General features: G+C 29.8%; 1 pseudogene across 1 annotated transcript in view; it reads right to left on the bottom strand.

Annotated features, from left to right (window-relative positions):
• Positions 1 to 2,676: 2,676 nt before the first annotated feature.
• Positions 2,677 to 13,981, bottom strand: part of LOC143246304 (wings apart-like protein homolog) — a 67,601-nt pseudogene continuing 56,296 nt past the window's right edge. Inside the window, exons 11-17 of the transcript XR_013025908.1 lie at positions 13,761 to 13,925; positions 13,356 to 13,471; positions 12,461 to 12,595; positions 11,716 to 11,899; positions 10,842 to 10,930; positions 7,877 to 7,972; positions 2,677 to 5,528 (exon numbers count right to left, since the gene is read on the bottom strand). The product of XR_013025908.1 is annotated as a wings apart-like protein homolog (transcript). The remainder of the gene's footprint in view (positions 5,529 to 7,876; positions 7,973 to 10,841; positions 10,931 to 11,715; positions 11,900 to 12,460; positions 12,596 to 13,355; positions 13,472 to 13,760; positions 13,926 to 13,981) is intronic.

Raw genomic sequence — 13,981 nt, forward strand, 5'->3', positions numbered from 1 at the left:
TTTGTTTAAAATTGTGTAAACGTTATGAATTATATTAGTTGAAGTACAAAATTCAATAATTAGTTCATTTAAGCACAAAGGGCTGTCTGTACTCTTCCCACCCTGGGTATCGAAACTCGGTTTCTAGCATTTTAAGTCAGCAGATATACAGCTGTGCCACTAGAGACCTAAATAATTAGTACCTGACATTTAAGATTTTATTAGAGAAGGCCCGAAGCTTATTCTTTTTATACACGAAGCTGATATCAAGTGACACATAAACAGAACACGTAAAGTCTGTGTTCTTTGTCAAAGTACTTTGGACCTTTGAAATTTTGCGTATACAAAGAATCACATCTTACATAACACGCATCAGACAAAAGCAAAAGTACAGAGCAAATAACACATTTTTTATACACGAAAATGTCGCTACATCCAAGCAAGCAAGGCTAATTATCATTCTTGAACGACAACCAGAAATTGTGAAACTTTTATACTCTGGAACTGCTGTTTACATTCAAGATAGGCTAATTATCACTTTTGGACGACAACCAGGAATTGTGAAATCCTCTTCGTCCGGTCCTAAAGTTACACTCAAAAGTGTTATATTCATTTCCTGCATGTTTTTCAGTTTGGAAGTTGATCAGCAGTATTAATTTATTAACAGAAGGATAAACCTCATTTACGTCCGATTATCTGCATACCTAATATCGGCTCTTTATACTTTTTTCAGTAAGTTATTACGATCTGTAAAAATATTAGATGCATACCAGCATAGCATTGCGTTTTTCCACAACGATTCACAGAAGTAGACAGACACCGCTAGTTTAAAACTGAAAAACAATTACACACAGCTTTAATCTTGAAACTTTAAGTGGCTATCACAAGTATTATGAAGTGGTTGGATATTGTATGGTATTTTTTTAAGATGTTTTAAATGTTCTAACATTTCGCAACTTGCGATGTTTATTCGTAATTCTGAAAACCTGTAAATATTTATTTTGATCCCCGATTTATATCATCAGAAAACACAGTACAACCAGGAGTCATTTCTGTTTTTCAACTCTCAGCATAATATTTCGATTGAAATTACGCTTCTAATAACGCTACAGTTGTATCAGTTTGGTGTTACATCAAACAGGCTTAAGTCATTCAAAAGAACTGTTAATGTGCAATAAATGAATATCCTTATTCTGTGGAATACTCAGTCCAGTGATTTAAGTCCTATGCGAAAGAACTTGAAGAAACAGACTTGTGCTCTAACAAAAGCCCAATCTCCTTTTAAGAAAAATTGCTTCTATTATACGGGCCCTCAAGTAGTGTCATATGCGCATTTATCAAATACTGTAGACTCTTTCTTGTACAACCAAGACCCGCCATCATCAAAGAAAGGCAGCCAATCGATGCTCTGTAACTCTTTTTGTAAAAGAACCGTTTTTGTTCTATTGAAGTTTCGTGAAGAAAGAACGCTGTGAGCAAAAGGTATGATAGTTTAAAAAATAAGGTTCTGTTTGACTTGAATGCCAACTATCGTCTGGAAAATGAGAAAACAGGATAAAGAACATTCTTTAGAACTTGTTTGGAACTGCACGTGGGCCTCAGGGCTAAGAAACGTGAAATTTATTACACACAAACATTTTCATTAAACTTTACTAGTTTTAATAAAAATAACGAAGTTTAGTCGAGGTTTTTAGTACTCTATCTACCATGGAATAATTGAATATGTCCCGAGATATTTGAATAACGTAAATATAAATTTAGTTTTAAATACAGCATGGATAAGCTTATACTACTGATTTACAAAGCTCAACATTTGAAGCTTTAAGCTCGAGAAGGGATGCAAGGTTGCAGATTTATATCATAATAATCACCTTAATTTTATATTCATCAAGGACCATTTCGACTTCAGTAACTAACATTCACTAGACTCGTACACTGAAAAGCATAAAATTGTAGAGAATAGCTTTTTTTAATTATTCAATATTTTTACTCATTTAGAATTTTCGTATAAAGTTACACAATAGTTACTTGGACACAGCCTTTCCCGAGAGATCGGAGGTAATCACTAAACAGCACCCATTACCAGCTCTTGAACTGCTCGCTTCTGTCTTATAAATGGAATTTAAACATCCCAAATCATTCTAAAGTACGAACAATATTTTTGCGGACGCGAACTATCACAATCCGCACATTTCAAGACTATGGTCAGCTCATTTATTTGACAAAAATTCACTTAAGGTAAATGCATGTCTAACAAATAGTTCCTCTGTTATGAAAAAATATGATTCTAAAGTATTAAAATTGAACAAGATTTTTTGATTAATATATTTTGTGTAAAATTTACGTGTTTTAAATATATTTTATCTAAAATTTAGATATTTCATCTTGATATCTTCCTCAAGTTATGTGTGATAAACGCTGAAATTCACAATTTCATTCTGAAAGTTTTCTTTTTTATCTCTTAGTCGTCAATTATCTTTGTTTAACTAAAAGATTTAACTATTGTATCCAAGATTCTCTACAAAGAACCCTGCATAACAGGTGCCTCTTGTCAAACCTATATTACCAGAAATTTTCTCTGTATTAAAAACTATCCTTTTTTAATAATACAGCCTGTTTTTAATAATTCATAAAAATACCAAGTGTCAAAAGAAAAACAAAGTCGCAAAAACAAAAAACACTAACAAGCCCATGGAATCTATAAACATTTTATTCAATTTATAATTTGCAGAATTTAGTCTCTGTGGGCGATAAATGTGGCTCCATAAAAATGGGAAAGAATAACTTCACATTTCAAGACCGTCAAAAGTAAGGAAAGGTCCATACGATTATATACAAATATTGTTGTTTTCCATTTAATGAATTAGAAAGGACAGGCAACATTTCAATGCTGATATCCCCAAGATGCAATGTCTTCGTAATATTGAAGATAAAATAGCTCCACCTAATCCATGGTGCATTTTGTACTAAGAATGGCAATAACAACATCCTTTCAAATACACGTCAGTAAACTATAACAAGCAATTTTTTTTACGGTAAAAAATATCCAAAGTATAAAAAACAAAATTACCAGTGTATTCAAACTACTTCAATATGACTTAGAGAAATCTGAGACGAAATACAAAATTGTGAATGTGTTTAATCTACATATTTGGTAATTTTGTCCAATTATTTAAACTGATTACATTGCAATTGAACTTATAAAACTATCACTTTTTCTTGTTTTTTTTTTCCTGTATATAAAGAATGAAACAAAGTGCCATTGTAACCTAACACACTTCTTATACATAGATTATGTTTCAAAATCTGTGATGTTAATATCTTCATTAAGTAATGCTTTCAAACAAGTAGAGATAAACTTACATCATTCTAACAGATTTTAAACATTATGTTAATTTAAAAAGCCCAAAAGAATTAATACCTTACCTTGGTAAGCAGCCTTTAAAATACTTTAACACTTTAATATTCACCTAATCAAAGAAGTTCTCTATTTTTTTTTTTACTTGTGTTATTCACCCTGGGAACTCAACAAATTCTTAAAACAATTCATCTAAATTAAACATAACATGAAAGGCAAAAACATAAGCTATCAAAGTAACCAAACATTTAATAAAACAGCCTTACTTGAACATACCCACACAAAGTATTTCATCTTTCCTTAATTACAACAGACCATACTGAGATACTTATGTTAAGACAGAAACAATAATTTTTGATCCCATTTACTATGTAGATTGTTATTCCATAATTATACTAAATCAACATGGCAAACTTCAACCTCAATGTAATAATGTAAAAATTTGCAATTTCTATAAACTTTGTGTACTTTGCATTAGCGTTTACAAAGCACAACAGTGTTGAACGCTCACACTGATAGGAAAATGACACTAATTCAAACAGAGAAAAAAAAAGCCAAAAGAAATTTTCAATTTGAAATAAAACAGAGAATATATATGTATGTGCATATATAATTGTAGATTTTTCATGAATGAAATTTTAAAATGAATTTAAAATCTTAATAATAATGCATAAATATATGCTATGATGTTTAGCCTATTTCACAAAGTTTAGGAAAATATATATTCTCACTTAACAGGCTATATGTGTAACTGGAATACCTTGAATTCTCAGTGAAACTCAAGTAACTAATTCAAAATTGTTATAAATCAGAAAGAAAAAAGTATTTATTCTTTCTCTTATGAACTGTCTTTTTTTTTCAATACATATTAAAAACGTTGTCATTTTGCTGTGGTTATGAAAATAACTTTACAAAAAGTAATGTGATTCACACTATCCAAATGAAAATATAAAATGAAACATCTACACATACAAGAACTCCATGAATGCACAAGATAATGTACATCGTATGCTTTTACTATAGTGATGAAACTGTCTATACTACTGAAGCTTTATTAATTTTTTCTTCATATTTTAACCTTAATATTTACAAACAAAAACTGTACATATATTTTCTTTCTTCTAAAAAACAACAAAGTTCTGTAAAAATACTAATCCATCAGAAAGAAGAGCAGTTTCAGGTAATTATCTCTTTTTTAATATTCTCTAATTAACCAAATCACCTTTTCTTTTACCCCAACCAGAATATTAAGGAAGGGAACATAAAAATGAACAAATAACACAGAATTTATGGAATTTTCATAACCAAAAACACATACTAAAATAAAAGTAAAGGTCTTTAAAAACAGTGTGATTTATGCTGAAAGTTTATACTACGGGCAAACACAAAACATGACGTGGGTAGACGCAAAACATCATACAAATTTTAAAAAAAACTTGTATATCCATTAAGTCTGGATCAATTTAAAGAAAATGTAACCTTCACTTGTGAAAGTTATTTTTTGCATATAAACAACTACACCAGTAAGATACTTTAAATTAATTAAAAAATTTAACAGTAAAACAGTAAAGGAGTTTCACAGCTGACTCATTTTACAAAAGAAACTAAGTTTGGATCTTTCAGAAACAGAAGTACCTTCACCTTGAAGATAATACCAATGTTGCAACTACCTATAGTAAGTTAAATAAAAACCAAATGAAAAGTAACAGCAAGTTCGGAAAATGGGTATCATTTATCATCTGTGAGGACATAACTGAAAATCAGAATGATAACAAGTTTGCACTCACAAAACAATCAAACAGGTGGATGACCTATTTTTAAAAAAGGCACAACATCAAGCTGAGCCACATTTCAAAAGGTATCCACAAACATTATACAAGTGGTTCTTTTCCCCAAGGAGCTTCTGCTTTGAAGTCATATTTCTAGAATCCACTTTTTATAAACCTTTTGAAACATTCCTCATAACTACATGTATGTATGTATGTACGACTCTTACAATTTCTTTTGGATTCTTTGGTTATCTGTTCCATGTATACCTTTAGATAGCAGCACTGCAGTTAATTCCAACAAGTCATGCAGATTTGATTAATGGACTAAAACCTTCAATAATTTCTCTCTTCACCAATCAGCTACTTTCTAGAATATTAATCACACGATGTATAGATTTGACACCAGTATTTCCCACCACACCCTGAAAGTCACAAATAGTAAATCAAAATTAATACCTATTCTCAACTTCTTTGCATACTTTTTCATTCTGCACAAAAATCACTGTAATTTAACAAGCCATAGTTACTATAACATTTGATTACCTTGTTGAAACATTTTAATACAAACTAAAACCTTGATGACATATTTATAAGAATGTTATTTATAGCAAAATGTCATTCCTAAATTTATAACCTAAAAATATATATTAAATTCAAGTATTAAAACATTCTTATAGAAAATGTTTCATCAAGATCTTAGAGTTGTAATTTTAACATCTGTAACAATTCTTCTAAATAGTTTACAGAGTGACTACTAAAGTTTATAGCTGCAAGTATATATTCAAAGAATATTTTTACAACAGTAATACCAAAGTAAACTTTGCTGCAAAAGATATTGCTTCAAAATATTTTTAAAAAATCTATTACTCAAGGATTTCTACACTTGTAATGTTCAATCAATTCTTAAAAACAAATATTTTTAGTTCAACTTTACAGTAAAGTATTACCAAAATATATAGTTTTTCACACAGAAGTGCTATCCAGAATTTTGTTTATATATAAAACTTTCATCTCATATGTTAAAATTTTCAGTAACATGGAGCATAGCTGTTTACATTCATGGTCACTTTATTGGATTTCCTTACCTAAGTCTTAATTTCTATAACATATTTGTTTCTTTTTACTTCAGTGCAACAACTATGATAAAGAAGTTTCTTGATAAGGTGTTTATGACCAAATCAGTAAATGATCAAATCACTGAGAAAAGTCGAAAAGACAATTGTTATTATTATTATTACAGGATGGGAATTATTTATGCTGTGAAATGTCTAAAACTCTGCTGCAACATGTTAAAACAATACATTAAAAATACTTCATTTTGCCATAAACTTTATTTTTTAGATTTTTGATTAGAAAGTTCATTTTATACATACAGTAAGTTTCAAATTTACATTTTCCCACTTCCAGTTGAAACTTGTAAAAGCTTGGTGAAAAAAAAAAGTGACCCATGAACTGACTTGTCACAATAGCTTCTGGTATAGTTAGGCAGAAACTTTTGGAAAATAATATTCTTCATTGAGTCCTACTTATACCTAACAAATGCAGTTTCTCACCAATAAATAACTTATTTTATATATTTATGCTGTAAAAATATAATAAACATGACCTACTGTATTCCACTGTTCTACTCTGCAGAAGTAACATCTTATCAATTCTGAATGAAACCACAGATGACTTCCCATGCTGCTATATTCACTTTACAATGCAATTAATAGTTTATAATCTGTTCTCAAAAATGGTATGTATGCTATTCCTGCAGCTATATTTGAAGCTGAACTTCATTTAATAGTTTTGTTCACATTACATGGTGTGTGATCAGAAAAGTGACAACAAAAGGCTGTGGTATCAGGGAAAAAAAGGAAAAAACGTGACAAGAAAAACCTGAGAATTACATTTTAAGAAGACGATAGATTATTAAAAAATGTAAACCTATTTTTTGGATTTGTTGTGAAAATTCTAAACAAAATCTAAGTGTTTTTTTGCATGTAAGACAACTAGAACTTGTGCAGAAATGTAAACTGAGAATATTTTTTTTGTAAATTATATTCTAAATGCCACAAAACATCAATTCTAAAACATTTGTAAGTAAAAAAAATGAAATGGTTAGAATCATTACTCATACTTAAATTTTGAAACCTGATAAGGTGTTCACTTATTTGGATATTAAGTTAAAGAAACATTCAATGTTACACCAGCTTGTTTCTTTATCCCATACATAAATACACAAAATAAAAATACATGATGTGGTTTGACAACTCATGATTCATTTTTTTCTGTATTAACAGTAAATTTAAGTATGTGTTGAGTTCTTTGAATCCCAAAGAATAATGTTTTATTCATAGAGCATGATTTCACTGAATTTTTGGCTAGTACATCACCAGATTTACAATTCAATTGAGCAAACATGGATGGACTTCAATGTCAAATTCGCTAATGAAAGTCTCTTTCAACATCTATTAAACTGCAGACCACATTTCCTGACATGTAGGCAATAACAGATCAAAACACTTTCCAGCACCTACTGGAATCTATGCAACAATTAGTTCAGTTACTGATCTGGTATAATGTGTTCTACAATGAGTAATTTTTGTTTGTTCTTTCACACCTAAAACGATATAAGTTATATAAACCAATAATGTGACAATCTCTGTCACTAAAAAGTATGATGAAAATTGAAATTACTCAAAGTTATAACTCAATTGGTCATGGTATGGGATTTGCTACTTAATCTGAGCATAAACATTTAATATTACAATTGTAAGCTACTTACTGTCAAATTAACAAAATTGTAGAACTTTCTGAGCACTTCTACCATGACATCAAAGTTTCCATCTGGCATGTGACTTCTCAGAAGATCAGCATAATCCTGAAAAAATGATTAAATAAGTGATTATGAGGAAAAGAACTAATCAAAATATATTTGAAATAAAACTGTCAAATGTGCATTTAAAAACATTTCACAATCAAGAACTAATCTATTAACATTAAATTCTCCACTTATTGAGGAATTTTCATTGTATGTTTAAACAGCTAAAATACTGTTATAAAGATGGACATCAAAACTGGAAGCATAGTAGGGGGGGGGAATCACAATAATTTAATCAATAAACAAAAATATGAAAAGTACCTGGGTTGAAATTTAACTAACTAATTACAATTTTGTAAGAAAACTGATGCATCTAACCTGATATGCTTTTATTTAAAATAAATTAATTGTTCCAGTTAGGACACCATGTAGTAGGAATGCCATGCTGAATTTCTTTTATTAAGTGCACTGTTAGATGAATGGCATGTTTCCAAAAAGTGGGTTACCTGAGTAAGGTTTATTATTTTATTTAGTTTTTACATTTATTACATAATTCACTAGTCACTACATCAAGTGTAATTACTTTTATTTTACTTTTGTCTTTTATTTCAAAAACTAATTTGCACTCTTAGCTTAGAATTGGTATTTGGGACAATCCTAAATTTCCTAAGCTGCCAAACCTCATGACATATTATTGGGTTCATAGCCAAATATAGTTAATAGCAGGCATATCCATCTGAGGAAACAATGAATTTTAACCTTTATAAATATGTACATAAAATAAGTATAATTAATTAGCTATGTTGCATAACAGGTCATTTCTACCAAGCTGAATTACATCATGTGCCATAAGCAGATTAAGCAGTTTGTCTACTCCAACATTATAAAATTATCTAAAAACAGACATCTTATGCACTTTCACTAACAACCATTACTACACTGCCTTAGTTAGCATTAAATAAGAATCATTTGTTGTAGGAAATATTTGTTTTTGTCATTTGTAATTTGAAGCTGGAAAGAATATGAATAACACTGTGGATAACAGTCATCCTCCTGTCTATATTCTCTGTTCTAGTAAAACCTGTCTCCATCTACATCACTGACAGCTCTTTGTTCAATCATTTTCCTCTTTTTAGTTTCTCCACACGTAGCACCATGTCTGGATACCCTTCTTTGACCAAAACTACACAGTTGACTGATGAAGTCAAAGATCTTTGGTACAAAACACATTTGGGTTTAACAAAATATACTTTTGGTTACACACAACAGTTTGGGGTACTGTTACATATTACAGCTTAGACTGCATTCTCAGCAGAACTGAAGAAACTTGGGTCAGGACTATATTACTCCTGCTTCAGTGCACTTCACAGCCTTCTTAGCATGGTTCATCAGGTCTAATACAACTTTAGTATAAGCTGTGACAATGTGTCTTGCACAAACCAGAATTAGACAAGTAAAATCTTCTGGCACAATGGATGACACTCTAGGGCCACAGTTCACCCAGTGTTCTTTGTTGTAAAAGATTTGTGTCTTTTCCTTACAAACTAGATCCATGCTTCAATCACCTGGAAAAAGATATGACTGTTCCAATGATATATATTATCAGGAAGCCCCTTCCTCATGAAAATACTGCTGGAAACAGTATCAGATAAGGCACTTAATGTACTGTGATTTTTGTGGTTGAAGCAATGCAACTCAACCACATGAATATACTTAGTACAACATATCCTACATAAAATATCACCACCATTTACACATAACATTCCCTACAAATATCATTTATGTAACTCAGAACCATTTCAAATCACATCATTTCTTCAGAAACTTCTACATCTTAAAACATGATGTTAGAGCATGTTCCCATCAATGTGGTACAATTTTTATGTTACTGTTTATGACACACTTGTTCAAGATTACTTTCAGCAATTTAAACCAATCTCCATCTGATATTACTGTTTTTTAATGCAGGGGAGAGTGCATTTTAAGTTCCATGACATCCTTTCCTTTGTACTTAACAACTGTTTATTTTTTTAATTTGGCATCTTTATGATGACATATAATACTTCAATATTGTTATATCATGTTCTTCAGATTTTTTTTTTTGCAAGACATTACATCAAAATACAACAAATAATAACTTTTAACAACAATTCTTTCTTTATTGACAACAAATAAATATATATTTCCAGTAGGAAGAACACAAAAAAATCTCACTCACATATGTTTACTTTTCATATTCAGTGAAAGTCTGTCTCAAAGCACATGGTCAAGATACTAATGTGTTCTCTTATGGGAAACTTGTATTAAGCCAGTAAAGTTACACCTCAACTACAATCTGCATACTTCATATCACTGCTAACAAACTATTTAAATTAATACCAAGCTTATCAGGTTTGTTAAGTATATGTAAAACACACAGTGTGGTGTGAAAACTATTCTTATTCCTGCAAACCCATATATGGCCAATAATGAAAAACAGGTTATCAATATTAGCAGTCTTATTGTGATCTAGTGTTATACAAAACCCCACTGAATGGTTTATTAACAATTCAATATGGAGTATAATACATAAAGCTATTCTAAAAACTGATATACACTGAGAATTTTAGTTCTTATTACAAAATATGACATAACTAATTTAAGTCATTTGTTTTGTCAAAAAGGAAAAACAAATTATTAGATGGGTAAAAAAGTCAGTCAGAATATACACATTATTTCCCTATTATATCAAACACAGTAAGTCAGTAATTCAGTTCATCTGTAGAGTTATCACATTCAAAGAATTTAAGAGCTGACAGTTCAATTTTTATGCAGCTAGTTAATTATTATCCAAAGGATAAGTCAGAATGAGAAATATTACATGCTTACAGATACACATATATTTTTATCCTAAAATATGTTGAGAATTTGTTACTGCAATCAAACTCACCTTACTATGCTGGATTACACAGCCCAACAGAATAGCAATATAGGCTGCAATGATACTGTGTTCCATATTCTTTCCTGCTTTTTGAAGAGCTGAATTACGAAAAGAAATTATAAAATTCACATATACATGAAATGTTTAATAAAAATGACATCATTTTCATAAAAATTATATTTGAATTAATAAATCATGAAAAACAATAAGTGTGTATATACACATATATATATATTTGTAAGATAATTTGATTTTATTTAATTAAAATATGTAAATTACAATATTTTTGCTTTACTAAGTTCTATATTACATTAGATTAACTTATTTAATCTCCATCATGTAATGAATTATGTGTTCCTCCTCCTCTGACTAATCCTGAATAATCTCAGAAGGTATCTGAAACAGATACAATCAGCATATAATCTAAATCTTTACAAATGGCATAACTAGTTTTAATATCATATTTCCATTTTATAGAAAAACAAAATTACTTTCCTTAATCAAAGTACAACTTAGTCATAATAAAACTCTCTCAGGCATTGTCCACATTGACACTAAATAGAGTGATGTGATTATTTCTTCTGCCCACATTTTGTTTTTATACAACTATCTCTATGAGCATTTAAACCTTTCTTAGTATTTTAAAAGTACCACAATTTTAAGAAAGAACTTTATTAAAACAATAATATTTTAATAATATTCTTCAGTAATTATTTTGTTATCATAATTGAAATATAAACACCCTTGTGTTTGTGGCTTTCATTCCATACATCTGGCAAAACTACTAGAGTTTAAAGTTTCTGAAAATAAACTTTTATCTCATTATAATAAAAGATGAGTTGGTTCTCAATTAAAAGTTAAATACAATATGAGTCACAAAAACCTTTCATTAAAGTTTCTTCCAAGTCATCAGCTTGTGAAGACTGAGATGAAGATGCTCCACTTTCTTGAGTTTTGTCTTCTGTATTTTCACTTTGAGCCTGTTGCTTTTTTTCTTCGGGTGTGCTTAAAAGAGCATCTGCTTGTTCCTCAGACTGACGTGCAGCATCTATCCGATCCACAAAAACCTGCAGTTGAAAAAAATGGATTTATTTAAAATAAAAAATATAGCTCTTCTTAATACAAACCTCTTCTCTTATTTTATTATAAACATAATTAACTTTTTCTTACTTCTAGTTATCAATGCATGGAAATTAAATTTTGTTCAGCAAGTATCTCAAAATTTTTTGTTTGCACTTGCATTAAATTTTTCTCAGGTGCTTATACAAAATTCAAGCACAAAAGGTTATTTCATATAAAGTAATAAAAATCTATTAGTGTTATGGATAATATCAATAGTACACATAAATCAATGAATAGAAAGTATTTTTATAATTTTAAATATTCAGATACAAATAAAAGTATTTGTAAGGGAATTTAATTGACTGAAAACTGCACTTAATATTTACAAATTTTAACACTTTTACAAAAAATAATAAAATATGACACTACAGCACTTATTTTATAACTTGCTAAAGATGATTAAACATTAGAGGCTAAAAGTTAACTGTCCACTAATACTTTTATGTTTAGTTTTTTTTTTAAATATATATATACAGTAAATAAGAGTAACCATAAAAGCCACTCACGTCAACAAATGCCTCAACTGCAGACACCATTTCCCCATTATTCTGTGAGTCAAATGACCCAAGAGTTTGAGCAACAATAAACTTCTCTCTGTTATCACTACAATTTTCCATCAGGTTGATCATCAGACCCAAAGACTGAAAAACATATTTAGTTGATATTAGAGAACAATTTAACTAGCAGTTTGCATATATTCACAAAAACGTTTTTGATACATGTACAGTTTGTTTTTATGATAAAATTAGAAAAATTATCTGCTGCCCTTCCTAATTTTGAGCTACTGATCAGAGGGAAGGCTGCCAGTCAGCAATACAATTCAACCAATCATCCACACTGTCAATCTTATACAACTTAAAGTGTGGAAAATATTTTTTGGTATTGCATGGATTCAAAACCTGTTCACTAGCTTCATAAACCAGAGCTCTACCACAGGGTCAACCTGCATCTCACATAATAAAAAAAAATAAGTTGATATATTTACTTGTTGCACTTATATCACTAATTTTCAAAATATCATAAGATTCCATTAATATCACACACCTAATCTAGTACCCTAATTTTCAAAATCAAACTTTAGTGTACCAGTAGTAGATATCACAATAATTATGATTCTAAGAGTTCTCATTTATTTTAAGATTAATTTATTTCAATCACTGAAGAGAAACAATAAATATAAGATCTAAAGACAACTCAAATAATTTTCTTGAAATATAACACAAGACATTCTTATATTGGTAATTCCATATGGGTTACTTACATTCAAAAAACACAATTTAATGTCATATACAGACAAGCATACAATGTTTTTTTAGCAGTATTTTGAAAACATTAATAAATTTTGCAATTCGTAATAATGTTCCTAAAAATATTACACAATATTTAATAAAGACAACTTACCAACACTAAAAGATCAAACTTTTGTTCTAGAGGCATGTAGTGTGGCAACTGAAGGATGCATGACAAAGCACAGTCCAACAAGCCATATTGTGAGCCCACCAACTGACTACCTAAGCCTGACAAGCAGCAAAATAATAAGAAACTAATCAACTAAAAACAATGCTATAGACGCACAAACAACGTCTTAACCAGTACACACCTTCAAAATATAAAATCTGAAATATTAATAACAATTATTAAATGATGAAAGAAGATAACTGTGGTTATTTAACATGGTTTACATGAATTTAGACTAGAATGAACAACTCACAATAGCTAAACTAACTAAACGTACAGCAGTTAAAAACGTTTCTTCCAATGAGATTACATTTTTAGTAAATGGAAAAGTATTCTTTTTAAACTCACAATTCTCATGCGTCAGATTAAGAAGGACTTTCAGAAGTGTCAAAACACAAGACAAAAGGGCAGCTCCAGCCCCCTCAAGACTACTGAGAGGTACTGTGTCACTGATGGCTGGTGAAGACTGGAGGGGGGTGGTGAGGGATACTAACTCTGCACGCTCTCATCATCCTAAAAGGCATTGATATAAAATATATATAATTATATTAGCAAACTAGTTCTCAGAC

The sequence above is a fragment of the Tachypleus tridentatus genome, chromosome 3 (assembly GCF_004210375.1).
Source record: "Tachypleus tridentatus isolate NWPU-2018 chromosome 3, ASM421037v1, whole genome shotgun sequence".
In the NCBI taxonomy this organism is placed as follows: domain Eukaryota; kingdom Metazoa; phylum Arthropoda; class Merostomata; order Xiphosura; family Limulidae; genus Tachypleus; species Tachypleus tridentatus.